The 15,301-nt window shown below is 36.7% G+C and overlaps 1 protein-coding gene across 3 annotated transcripts in view; it reads right to left on the minus strand.

The window, feature by feature from the left end:
* LOC131065514 (glycerol-3-phosphate acyltransferase 9) overlaps window positions 1–15,301 on the minus strand; it is a 232,041-nt gene that overhangs the window by 38,690 nt on the left and 178,050 nt on the right. The window lies entirely within an intron of this gene.

A 15,301-nucleotide genomic window follows, 5' to 3' on the forward strand; every position in this document is an offset into this window, starting at 1 on the left:
TGTTGGAGATGCGCTCAAGCATCAAATTTGGAAAGATGCTATGTCAGAAGAGTATTAATCAATTCTGAAAAATGATGTCTGGGATATTGTGCCTAGGCCTAAAAGCAAATCTGTGGTATCTTCTAAATGGCTCTTTAAAATCAAACATGCAGCAGATGGCAGCATTGAGAAGCACAAAGCAAGGTTTGTTGCCAGAGGTTTCTCACAGAAAGAAGGTATTGACTATGAAGAGACATTTGCTCCTGTTGCCAGATACACTTCTGTCCGAGCAGTTTTGGCTATTGCAGCATCTAAAGGATGGAAAGTTCATCAAATGGATGTCAAGACTGCTTTTCTGAATGGTAAGATTGAAGAAGAAATTTATTTGGAGCAACCTGAAGGTTTTGTGATTCATAAGGCTGAATGACATGTCTGCAGATTAAAGAAAGCTCTTTATGGACTGAAACAGGCCCCCATAGCATGGTATGAAAGAATTGAACACTATCTCTTCGAATTAGGGTTTTTCAAGAATGAAGCAGATCCAAATCTCTACTACAAGGTAATCAATGGTGAATTATTAATTCTTATTCTTTATGTTGATGATCTACTAAACACAAGAGAGGATAATTGTATTTCTCGATGTAAGAAAGAATTAGCCTCTGAGTTTGATATGAAAGATTTAGGAATTCTTCACTACTTCCTTGGATTGGAAGTTTGGTAGCAGGCAGATGGTATAATCCTTAATCAAGGAAAATACACCATTGTTATACTCAAGAGATTTAGAATGTTGGATTGTAGATCCATGACCACACCTATGGAGACAAATCTGCACAAGCTAAAGGAAACAGCTGCAGAATCAGAGTTTGCAGATCCTACACTCTACAGACAGATTATTGGATCTCTAATGTATTTGGTAAACACAAGACTTGATAATGTTATGTTGTAAATGCACTAAGTCAATTCATGTGTGAACCCAGGGAAATACATCTTGTTGCTGCAAAGCATATTCTGAGATATCTTCGAGGAACTATTGGTTTTGGTTTGAAATGTAAACATGTAGAACTTGACCTACATGGATTCACTGATTATAATTGGGCTGGAAGCATAGTTGATAGTAAAAGCACATCAGGATGTTGCTTCAGTTTAGGATCAGGAATGATCTCATGGATATGTAGAAAACAATCTTCAGTTGCTCAAAGTTCTACAGGAGTTGAATACATTGCAACCTCCATGGGAGCAAGAGAAGTTGTATGGCTCCGTAAATTGCTTGTAGGATTGTTTGGTCAACCCTTAAATCCTACTGTCATCTACTGTGACAATTAGAGTTGCATCAAGCTTTCAATGAATCCAGTATTTCATGACAGGTCTAAACACATTGAGATTCCTTGTCACTATGTTCGAGATATGGTGGAAAGGAATGTGATCCGACTGAATTATATTAGTACAGGTGATCATATTGCAGACATTCTTACCAAGCCTCTCTGCAGGATCAAGATTGAACACTTTAGAGATAAACTTGGTATGGTTGAAAATGTTATTTAATTTTGAGATGGAGTCTCATTTATTCTGATATACTAATATATTTAAAGATGTTTAGTGTGTAAACTTTTATTTGTCATGTGTGTGACTCCATGACTGCATGGGCCTTCTGTGAACATTATTGAAGGGTGACGACTTTTCAATAATGAACACTTGTTTCAAATTGATATTGTAAGGTGACAATTTTACAATTATCAATTTAACTATCTTGATGGATATCATGTGACTTGATATCTATGGACATGTCATGATAGTATATATATCTCTGAGACATTATGGTAGATATATGTTGGTTGATATCATTAAATAAACCATAATTATGATAGAGATCTTCATGGTGAATATTATGAACATAATATTCATGGACATGCCATGAAATCATTATCAGTATGGTAGGCATCATGTGACTTGATGCCAGTGCACATAACTTACTTGATAACTATGAGTTATGGTGAGTATCATGAGACTTGATATTCATTGTTGAACCATATCTCTGAATATCACTATGGTGTGATATCTCCTTCTTCACAATCAATGGATGAATTGTGAAGTTTTCTCTAACATGAAATGTGTCCTCCCTAGTTAGGAGGGAGTGTTAATTTTGGAACGTCTGTTGTACTATTTCATGCTTCCGATATATATATATATATATATATATATATATATATATATATATATATATATATATATATATATATATATATATATATATTAATTTGATTACATATACTAATATGTTAACGTTAACTAATGATAAATAAAACCAAAGTTAACTTATCGTGTTTGACCAACGGTTACACCATTCATGGTATCGGGTGGTAAAGCAATTCTCAAACAAGTCGCACTCCTTCCGATCGGGTAAGTAAACGGTGACTAGTTTATATACTGTGGTGAGAGGTACGTAGGGAAGAGATGTTTCTTCCCGCGTGGGAAGATATATCTCTTCACTACGTAACCCCACATCCACTTATATAGCATGCTTACATTAAGGAGGATGTACACACCGAAATTGATAAGTGTGGTGCATCTTTAAAACACGCTATAGCAGATAAAATAAAACTTTCAGATCATATCTCCATCTCTTCTATTTTGATCACAGAATTTTGAAAGAACTTAACAGAGAGGAATATGGAAATGTAATAAGAGATGTGTGTGTAGAAAACTATGATATCATTCAAACAGATTTATGAATGAAGAGGTGTGATTAGCATATGAAATGAAGAGGTATAATTTTTATAGGTGAAAGGAGATGTCTTTAAATGAAATTCCTCTCTTGGGGAATATAAAGAGAGCATTGATTGAGGGATGATAATGCGAGTTGTGTGCAAAATTAAATATTTCAGATATAAAAAATCAGAATGATTTGAAGATAAATAAAAACATTTTAAAAAGACAATCAAAATGAATTGTTAACAAAAGGTGATGTCTTTTCAAAGGTCAACTATTCAATGAGATGTCTTTTTCCATGAAGAAGGTTAACAGTGAAATTTGGAAAGAATGTGAGTAAGAAATAATAAAGAATAAATTAATACACCAGTAGAGATATATGCAGATCCAAAAGAGATATTTGAGCAAGATTTATGAAGACATATAAAAGCGTATTTGAGCAGACTTGAAAGAAAGAAAGAATGCAGACTTAGTGCTGACCTTAAGGCGGAAATATAAAGGAAAGCATTCAATTATTTGAGATCAGATTTGTGAAGACTACTGGAGCAAATTTAAAAAGTGTTTTGTGCAAGTCTATCATACATCCACCAACCATTTGTGAATGAAGAAGAGAAATAAAAGGAGATATGGCAGATTCAAGACAAGATTTATAGAAAATTTATAGAAAATTTGGAGCAGATTTAATGAGAGTTTCTACAGAAGATTTGAAGCAGATCTATGAAGATTTTACAAGCAAATATATAAGGAGATTGTGAGAAGTTCTATGGCAGATTTGGAATAAGATTAAAATCAGTTTTTATGGGAGAATTATGATCAGCATAATAGCAGATTTGAGAAGAGAGTTACAGCAGAATTTGTAAAGAGAAATTATATTGAATGAGAGGTTGGTGCCTCTAGTAGATTGGTGTTCACAAATTGAGTGAGGGGTTGGTGTCTACAAGATTTGTAAATACAAGATTAATAAAAGCAACATTTTTGCCATGGTTTTCACCTGAAGGGTTTCCGCATAAATATTGTAGGTTATTTTGTCCCTCTCATGTGCATGATTATTAATGTTGAGTTAATGATGTTATTGTGATTGATAAAGTTTTAAATTGGTAAAAATTGTGTTATACTGATTCATGAAGCAGATCTATGGTGATTTCACAAGCAAATATGTAAGGAGATTATGAGAAGTTCTATGGCAGATTTGGAATAAAATTGTAATCAATTTTTATGGGAGAATTATGATCAGCATAATAGCAGATTGGAGAAGAGAGTTATAGCAGAATTTGTAAAGAGATATTATATTGAATGAGGGGTTGGTGCTTCTAGTAGATTGGTGCTCACAATTGAGTGAGGGGTTGGGGTAATGCCCCCAAAAATGGACATCATATCACTAGCATTCCTCAATTTTGTGAAGTCTCTAAAAGAAACAAAATTGTAAAATATATCAAAAGATAAAAGAAGCAATGGAGGCTATATAAGAAAATAGAGCATTAATAAAAGCATATGGCAACAATGGTCTATGATTAAGAAAACATTATAAAATGGCAGCAACACTCAGATCCAACAACAAGCATCAATCATTTAAGAGGGCGATTTGTAAATGGAATTAAGATTTAATAAGGAGCAGTCCAAGAATATTGACCAAGGAAGAGTCGACATATACAATAATTAAATACAGCTATGTCCAAAGCAGCGATTGCTTAAATTACAGCTAGCCACGACCTGGCAGAACCCAAAGTAAATAAGGCCACATGTAGATGGCAAGCAGCATCAGATTGAAGGCAAAGATAATATTAGTTATCAATAAACAGAAGACACGAGTTTGAGTGACTAATGATAGCGCTGGTAAGTTGTAACTAATCGGTATTCTGAAGGACATTAAACATGACTCTTGGAGACGCTCATGAGCAACCACATAATAATATTAGTATTAGAGCTACCAAACTGGAAGAAAATAATATCTAACAATTACCTCAAAGATATCAATTACCCTACACGATAAGGATCAAAAAGAGTAAGGAGATCAATGAATGGTAAAAGGATAATAAGCAAGGGGCCAATATCGATGATCACGTGAAGGAAGATAAAAAACAATTACCAAGCGTCGATGGGAAGATGGCATTAATAATATCTCGATCAATGGCCATATCCGTTAATTGAAAGACAGCGAGTGGCCAAGGATTCAATTATTAGTGATAATAGTATCTAAGGATTGATAAAAGAAGAAATCATACGAAGTGGTCGCATTGTTGGGCGGTACCCATTTGAAGAAGTAGAAGACGATCATTAAAAGTGAGCTTCTGCTAATGATTAACATTCCTAAATCTATCGCCAATTATAATCGAGAGACACCAATTATGAAAGTCTAATTCAATACTTATCATCAAATGATGTGATTAAGTGGTAATGACAAATAGGCATAGGTATTGAGTGGAGCCTCTATTTTACGCTGTGAAGTAGAGAGATTATTATCGAAGAATCTTAAAGAAAACAGGAATCATACTGGCTTTATCAGAAGCTGCTTGTGCCGAGATAAGAGGTTTGGCAACTTCCAACGCCAAGCATTTGTTAGCAACGAGGGAAAACTGATACAGGGGGGGCGTGAATCAGTTTTCACCGAATCAACAAATTTAATCACAAAACATAGATCTGATAATCTGCAGCAATAAGATAGATAAGCAAATTGAAAGCACAACACACAACACCAAGATTTTTGACATGGAAAACCCGATTAAGGGAAAAACCACGATGGGAACCTATCCACAGTAAGATGATACTCTGCAGTAGTATGTGTAAATATTACAATGGGGAATGCACATGCATTCGGGCACACTGCCTAGAGCTCACTGCTCAAAAGATAATGATCCGGAAGGCTACAACCCTCAAAGAAGTCTCACTAACTTACAACAAGATTCAGACTACAATTCGGAAGAAATGAACTGAAAGAATAGCATCTCCAAATGCTTGATTACAGTTCCGGTTAAGCACAATTGTTTGCTCTGCAACACCAATCTCTCCTCAATCACAACACCGAAAGATAAATCTTTTGTTCGCACATACACCACACTCTGATAATGCAGACACAACCTCAATACCTAAATTACATGAGATCACCTATATATACAGATCATCAACCTTGACAACAAGGTCGCCTAAACCCTCAACTCATAATTACAAAATTACATCACATGATACAAAGATCGACCACCGGACCAATATAATGATTTACATGACATAACAAGGACCTAGTTCAAATTCCCAAACACGCAACTCCATCGAAAATCGCACCAAGATCAACCGCAATACGCTACACCACTAGAAAAACCGCATAACATGAAAATCATCACCGGTTCATCAAAGTCACCAAAAAATCACACAACGATCAATGCAGATCGACAAAACAAATAGGACACGATCAAGAAGCACCAACAAGCACATTAGAATCATCAGTAACAGCCGCACCAACACCACTTATCAAATCTTCATCGATCAACATTTGAAAGCTCAAGAACACAACCAATTAGCAACTATCACAAAGAAAGATAACTTGTGGAGCACCAAATCACGAACCATCTGAAATAAAGATACACAAGACCATCCCAAACAATATCCCACAACATCAGCACAAGATCTGATCACACCGGAATATACCAGAGGAAATACCGGACTCTGCAAAGCACCAAAACCGCAAAACAAAATTGCAAAACTAGATCATATGATCTTCCCAATCTACAAACACTAGAGCAAATCACAGGAATATGTTGACATCAATGACAACAACATATCCTAGCAGCAACAATGACCAATAATATCCAACAGCATCGTCATGTATTGATTTATTCATAACCCGCAAGTCATTTTGACATTATATCGAACCCATTGGGAGACGAGGAGAATTCCATAAGGCGAGCAAATATATTTCTATCTATTATACACAAGAAGTGAGCATAGGAAAGAGCGATGTTATTATGACGAATAAGACATGATTACTAAGGGATGGTAACTTCATAAGAAATAAGAGAAGCAGCGTTTAGAAAATTTAATGAATAAATTAAAGCATTTAACAAAAAGACACGTGTATACAAAGACACATCTCATTTCATAGAAAGGAAATGGGATATAATACTACCATGAAATATTAGATAAAGGGGAGAACTGGGGGAGGACTACGATGGATATTTGGATCCGCTCCTTAAGCATCTGCCTATTTAGTTGTTACCGATTGCAAGCAAATCAAGTACAGATCAGAGATAGCACCATTGATTGCAAGGAAAAACCAGATACGTTAGACACGACATCAGATTTATTACCAAGCTTAGACTTCCATATCAACGATAGCAACTATATCGCTCTAGGCGATATTATCATATCAAACATCGCATGAATTAAAGGATGATATTTGAGACAATAATCCTATTGTTACAAGAAATATTATATTATACTTTCTTGGACACATCAGATATAACAATGACCGTCTATAAGACAAGATCATCTTGCATAATTGTTTCAGTCATATCAGACATAGTAGAGATAATCTATCATGGTGAATTACACTAGAAGTGCAAATATGTAAGATCAATTCATCTAGCATATATCTTATTGTCCAATCAGAGATAGCAGTGATATTGATGGTAGTCATATTTTAAGAACAAAACTGTCCTACAAAGTGATCTAATATATATATATTATTCTTCAAATAACATTATCATTATCTATATCTTACCAACCACATAAGTCTATAAGTGGTATCATATATTGTAATTCATCATGATATTTGAGACTTTGGTGCAGGAGCACCCAAGGCACCATCAGGCCTCTATGAGGCAAATTATGAAGTTTTGTGTTTTGAAGGATAAAGGTTGTAAATAAGGTCCTTTGGGACCATTTGTGATGTAATAAGGTCATTGAGACCATTGGATGCTAGGTTAAGTTCTATTAGGGTCATATTGTTAATATTGCTCAAGAATTGTCAAAATTGTCAAATTTGTCATTTTGAGGCAAATATGTCTTGATAGGGTCATATATAGTATTTTATGATGTATGAAGGTATTTTAGTCCTATTTGACCTATTGTAATAAGTTTTGAGTCATGGAGATTTCAGGTAGAGACTAGGATCAATTTTTGAAAAAGTTGCCAATGTTGTCAAAAAAAAAAGTTGTAAAGGCAATTTTTGTTGCATGGTTGGAAGTTAGTTTGTTCAACAAGTTTGAAAAGCAGTTGTGGACGTTGGAAAGGCTTGGGTGGCCTTTAAATAATCCCTTCCTCGAGCCATGGAGAGGTTGGATGCATTGGCGTGATATGTATCAAGAAAAAAATCAATAAAATCTTGGAGTTTTCTGCATTTTCTTGTGTTCTCAGGTGTAACAGTCTGAAATACTGAAGTTTTCCGTATAGTAATCACTTCATTTGCTTGGAAAGTCGATTGAATATGATGTAGGGGTGAATCCAATGTCATTTTCTTTTTGTCTCGTTCCATTTAATTTATTCTTGAGAGAGATATCTTGTTTTTTGTAAAAACTGCTGGAAACCCTCGCTAGGGTAACCCGAGACAGTCAAAAATGTCTTTCAGTCTTTTGCCACGTTGAATAATGCATGTCAAAACGTGGAGAGACCCTTGTAAACATTTATTTTGCTTTCCTTCTCAGTGCAGGGCTCCATGATGTAGAAATCACGTGCAAGAGGGTTGAAATTCACTATTTTTTTTCCCGAGTCTCAGTCTGCCATAACAGTGAGTTAAGGGAATATGGTGAATGTAAGTGCAGGGTTAGTCCATGAAGGCTTAAAAGGAGGCAGGGAGGGGTGTGTGGAGGTGCCAAAAACATGTCTCAATGGTTGTCAAGCCAAGGTGACAAAACAAACATGAAGAGTTTATGACTGTCTCAGTTTGAGAACCTTGACTGTCAGTTGACAGTGAGCAGATTCAGTGAATGTTGGAAGGTTGAAGTGGGAGTGATTGTTGAGTTTGAAGATAGGGGAGAGAGTAGAGGACACCTCTTTCACCTTGGTTATTGTTTGAAACCCTTTAAATGAGGAATGAGCCATGAATCCATGACTGTCCCTGCACATAGTGTGACTGTCCTAAAGCATGTTTTGACTGTCTTAAAATAGTGAATCCTCAATAATCATTGTTATATCATTTTGGGTGGTTGGGAGGGTAGAGAGAGCCTTGTCTAGGCATGTTGTAAGTCTTTGAAGGTGTGTCAAGGAGGGTATGACTTTGGTGGGAAACCATTACATGTTGGGGTTTGAGTACTAATGGAGTTTGGGTGTCCTAATTGGGAAAGGCCTAGTATTGTTGGCTATTAAGGAGATCTATGATCATTAGGTGTTGAAGTACTTGGCATAGCGTCTAAACATGTTGGTGAGTCCTATTTGGGCATATTTCCATGATTGGATGGAGGTTGAGAAGTAAGGGTGTGTCTTTGGGGTATTGGAGCAGATTGAGTAACTAGTGAACCTGTGAGGTTTTAGAGGGTTATCACCTAGTTGGATAGGTGAGTTGGAGAAAGAAATCCCAAATTGGAGTTTAGTGTTGGATGCTCTGCATCAGACTTGAAGTAAAGAAGTCTCTTGCAATTAATGATAGATAATTGCCCCTGTTTTTAAGGTGTCCAGTGAAGGGGACATTACAGTTGGTGCCTACAAAATTTGTAAAAAGAAGATTAATAAAAGCAATATTTTTGCAGTAGTTTTCTTCTGTGAGGTTTCACATAAATATCATACGTTCTTGTGTCCCTCTCATGTGCATGATTATTAATGTTGACTTAATGATGTTATTGTGATTGATAAAGATTTAAATTGGTAAAAGTTGTGTTATATTGATTCATTTGATTCATCCCCCCCACCCCCACAACTCTTAGTATAACCACATGCTCATCAAAACTAACTAGTAAATCATTGCATTTGAATGCATTATTTCCTCAATCCTTTCAAGAATGCATTGATTTTATTATTGACATTAATGTTTTCTCTATTGCATAATGTTAGGACCCGGAGCCAACTGAGAAGGGGTGGGAGGGGTGAATCAGTTGTCTATTAATTTCAACCCAATTATAACTTAATCAAACTTGATACATAATACCGGTAAACCAAACTTAATGCCGGTTAACAGATTAACAGTTAATATTAATACCGGTGAAACTTAATGCATGAAACAGAAAGAGAAACAACATCCACAACACATGACACAGAGATTTGTACGTGGAAAACCTGTAAGGGGGAAAACCACGATGGGAAACCTTACCCACAATCAGGATGATACTACTGCAGATAGTATGTGTATACAAATGGGGACTGCACATGCAGAAAGGCCAGTTACCTAGAGCTTACTGCTCAATCACAAGATGAGAGTCACACTGATTACAATTGGATGATTAAATCCAATGATAATGTACTACTCAAAGTAGCATCTCCAATGCTGGATTCAGTACCGGTTAAGTTCTGATAATCTCCTTCAAACCTTCCTTGAACCTTCTCTATGGTCTTCTCATATGATCTTCAATATTCGCACATACCATGTTACAATACCATAACCTTACATGTCATATCCTTACATCTTACAATTGAGATCTTACATATATACTAAAACCTAAGACCAAATGTGTAGGTCGGCTAATTAAGAATATTACAATAAAATCAATTACAAGTCAAGATGTGATGCATCATGTTGGCTCAATGTAATTACAACAATACCAATTGATTAAATCATCTCCATAACGTGTCGTGCTGATCTGGAATGGATGATGCATGCTGGTCCATAACTTCGACCAATTTGTCGGTAACAGCAATTATGTCAACCTGTTTAGACCAATAACCAAAATACCAAAACCAAGTGTCCAAACCATGTCTCTGACATAACCAAGTGATCTCCAGATGATAACAAGTCATCCTCGGTGCCGGTGAACCAAATACCGGTGACTGTGATTAAGTCACGGAACTTGCCGGTGAACATAACCAGAAGGATAAGTGTTGATAAGTGTTGACATCAACAACAAAACCAATGCAACACATCCATAATACCAACACATAATGAATCTGGTCTATACAGCAAATCGTTTGAACTTTGAATGATGGGATCATAATAGTAGGTAAGGATGTCTTTTAATTCACTCTTGCATTCTAGAAGGCTCTTAGTCTACCATTATTGAGTTGCAACATGGGCACTTTAAACTTTTTCATCTCCTTAAAGTTCCCATAAAATTTAATTGAGAATTTGTTGTTGTTGTTAGTAGTCTACAAAATTAGTCCACCTAATCAATCATTGGCTTCTCCAGCAGAACTATACTATCAAGTAGCACGGTATTGCTGACTACCAGTGTGACTAGCTACTTGAGGCATCCATTTGGGCTTCATGCCTACAATAGATTTTATTGCCATCTTGTGCTTGTACAAATTCATGGTGATAGAAATAATTGTATTCCAAATGGTATTTGCAACATTTATAATACAATCTATGATATTCTTCAACAATATTTTGACAATAACTTTGAATTAGACCTTCAACATAGAAACCTAATCATTGGCCTGACCCTTCTAAACATTGTACTCAGCCGATAGACCCTACAATTCATTCATTCTTCTCTACATATCATTGCTTGGTGCTTCACTAGAAGTCCCTGAAGTCTTGTAGATGTTGCTTGTTAATGGAAAGAATAAGAGAAACAAGAGGAGTATCATTGCCATGTCCCCTTTTCATAACAAAAGGACTTCAGATGTAATTCAAAAGTATTTATAAACACTTGGAGGGAAAAAGCAAAATAAATCAATAGGAACTGAAGTAAATGCCTTTAAAAGAGATGTCAAGGCTCAAATCAAATCATCCATTATCCTTTATGATAATTTTCGAATTCTAATTTTCAAATTTGCATTCAAGCATAGAAATCCTTGATTGGCAATTTCCAGCGGATGCAAACTATCTTAAAATCTCTTCAGATTCGAGGAGGAAAACCCTCTTCTCCATTTGGATGATACTATAAAAGGATCGTGATTGTGCTTCAACTAGAGAACATTTTAGATCCATAAACAAACTCCATACCAATGACATTATTGAGAGTTTGAATTCATACATATATTGTTAGTTTTGCAATAATAGTCTGTTGTGAAAGATTTATTATCATACCAGTTATGTCACATCCCATTTAATTAACCTAGGTTAATCACTGAATTATTGTATTAATTGTTTAATAACATGCCATTAAAAAAAACAAATTGATTTCATTAAGTATTACTTCAATAAGAATGACTATGATGATAATAACTAATTATGTGTTCTATTCCATTAGTGGGATGGGAACCAATAACACTCTTTCAACTTGGAGAGAAAGTTGTTGGAAAATAAACATGTTCAATACCAAAGATTGTGAAGATTAATCTCTATCCAATAAAATAAACTATAATCAAAGGATGAGATACAAAGCTTGGATAGCTACAACATGAAAAACTGAAATTCATGCAAATCTGAAAATTAAGTTGTCTTAATGTGGAAAACCAAGATTAAATCCTTCTTCTTAATGATGCCAAAAATTAGCATGTTTATCATGCTTAATAAACCTATCTTATGTCAACTTATAACAGAAATAAATAATGATTAACACCAATGTTTAAAAGTAGCAATAAGGCATAAATCAGCAACCTGTGTTACCAAAACAAAGGATTTACGTAGAGAAGTCAAGCTTTCGTTATCAACAATAAAAGTGCTTACAATACAATTGTTTCCATTCACCTCTTTGCCCCCAACATAGCAACCCTTACGTACAATTGAATAACCTCCTTATGCCTCCCACCTATCCTTGTTCCTACAAAGAAACTTCACATTCAACTATTACACATTAATTCTACACCCAAAAGGCTAAATTTATAGAATGGTGAGAGCTCCAAAACCACCAATAAATGTCCAAAGAAACCTCTCCATTCCCCATGACCACAACCCTTGGAATGCCTCTACGGAACTCGAAAAGACACCGGTTTTGGCTCCAATACTTTCCCTCTTACTTAGGTGCCCATTTTTGCAAGATAAATATTATATAAAATGCAATAAATGATGGAATACCAAGAGACACATGTTGCCTCTTCCAAGCTCCCAACTGGAGAAGCCCATAGATCACTCATTTGTCCACTTCCCAAGTCATTAAATATCTTATGTGGGCATACCTAGCAAGATCCCATGGATTATGGTTTTACTTTCTTGGCAGACAATAGTTTCCTTGTTACTCCACAAGACTATTAGATTTATTTTCTCTTTCCTAATATTTTCATTGAGAAACTAACACTATTGAGTGCATTTCAACCTCTTATATTCCAAGAGAGTATCTGTGTTAGACAATCTGGGTAATATCTGCCATACCCATGATTTGGTTCCTCGTCTATGTTGTTTCTATCCAACATTTGCATATGTTGTTCAATTTTTAATTATTGATGATTATAGAATTCATGCTCAAGAAGATCTACAAATAGTTTCCAATTTTTAATGTACCTTTCTCCTGCAGTATTATGTAATGTCACCTTCTTAGCAAGAGTCAACAGATCAGGATCAGTCTTTAAATGAAGTCCTCGTAGACTGATAAGGACAAGCAAAGGACATTGGACTGGTGGTTTTCTCCTATTTTAGAGGGCACTTTAGAGAAAACATGGGTAGAATCAATCGACAGTATTGTTATCTCCAAGTGCCAATCTAAAACTGCATTAAACCCTAGAATATCTCTTTCAAAGGCATACATGAGTCTGGAGAGAGGGTGAGGTGCTTCCTTGCTAGATGTCCCAAGCAAGAGAAAATGGAGTTCACTCATTTTATGGTTATTTGTAATATTATAAAAGGTATTAAATGTGTCTTGGAAAGCCAAATTATTAAGTTATAATAAACTAATTAAAAATGATAAAAGGGTGAAATTAAGTGACTTATCTTGGACGCCCTTGAGGGGAGAGAAAATATTATTAAAAGGAATTGAGTGAGATATTAAAAGTTTTAAATGATCTCAAATTAAAAAGAATATTAAAGAGAAAAGCAAAATCAATTTAAAAACATAAAGTGGTTGTTGGGAAGAAACCCTAATTAGGGCGCATGACTTGGAGGCTATTAAAAAGGCAATTTGGAAATCATTTGGCATGTTATTGTTGTTATTTTAACTTGCCTCCTTAGTGGAGCTTGCTGGACCAGGTTTGAGGAGCTTGTGAAGACGGAAACCTTCATGAGTAATCACACTTGCAGTTGTGAAAGACCGACCCAGAGCGTGCAAGGTAATTCCATTTGCAAGAATTTCATTTGGGCTTCAAAGAAATTAGTTTAGAGGTTCATTTGCTGGTTGAAATCTGAAGGAGGTGCCTGCTTGAGAGGCAGACCCCTGTTGGCGGCACTATTGTACACGGAAATAAAACTAGTTAATTAAGTTGTAATTGTGTTGGTTAGTTGGCAACCGAGGGGTGGCAGTTGTGGTGCGACGGTTGGTGCTCGCACCCCCTCGGTATCTTTATATACTTCCGAATGTAACTTGTGACGGAATGACAATTATGATGGGAATAACATCTCTTACATTGCATCTGATATCTATGGCATTATTATTCTGCATTATGTGTTTTATCTGTGTGCTTTAAGTTATTCACCCAAGAGGGCAAACATTTGGCGCCGTTGCCTAGACGTACTCGGGAACGGAAGACGCGGATGGCGCACGGACACGATGGGCTTACCCGTTGGTGAAATAAACCCAGAGGCCGATGACACGCGAACAGAACTTTACACAGGAGAAGACACGGCAACGATAGAATTTTCAATTCTGCTCCAGTAGCCATCCAGACCTGCATCCGACGAGAGGCGACAGGCGGAAATCCCACCAAGTGCCGTGTGGACAGTGTTGGAGGTGCGGGATGGCGCCAGACCAGGAAGGAATTGAACCTTGAATCTTCTATATTCAAATAAAAGTGTCATTGACACGAGTTGTATCTGAGGAAATGTATTGCGAATTATGGAAATGTACGGCAATTAATGCCCAATCTATTGAATAAAGATAGAAATAAAAAAAAACAGAAATGGACGAGTGGGAGGTTGCGCAGAGGGCCTTGATTCTGGAGCAGCAAGTAGAACGAAGGCATAGGCTAAAGCAGCTTGCCGAGGGACGACCGGCCAAGGGGTTGCTCGAAGGGAACCCAGGAGGTGTCACGGAGGTTGCGGAGGCAGAGATAGACGGAGAGAAGTACACTCTCTACACTGTCGTAGGGTTGCCCGAAGGGAACCTAGGAGTCACGGAGGGTGCCGAAGGCGACCTCTACAGTTCGCCTAAATACCACCACCGTAGGGTAAGAAGTCGCCAAGAGTTGGTGGAACAAACAAGGCGAAATCTAAACTTGATCGACGCTACCAGAGACCTACTAAAGAATTTGTCCATTTCGGAGGACAACCGGAGGGAGACGACCGAAGGTGACGGTACGGCCGACGGTGCCAAGGGAGCACAAGGGTACCGTACGGGAGGCAATTTGTTCGGTTCGGGGTCAACAACCTTCTCCGGAGGACCCACAAGTGGAGGGTCAGGTGCAAGAGGCGGAGGCGGAGGATCACCAGGTACAAGCACACAAGGCACCAAAGGAGCGAGACCGAGCAGTGGGATGGCCAGTAAACAGAAGTTGCCGAAGTTCAACGGCG

This window comes from Cryptomeria japonica, chromosome 4 (assembly GCF_030272615.1).
Source record: "Cryptomeria japonica chromosome 4, Sugi_1.0, whole genome shotgun sequence".
Lineage (NCBI taxonomy): Eukaryota > Viridiplantae > Streptophyta > Pinopsida > Cupressales > Cupressaceae > Cryptomeria > Cryptomeria japonica.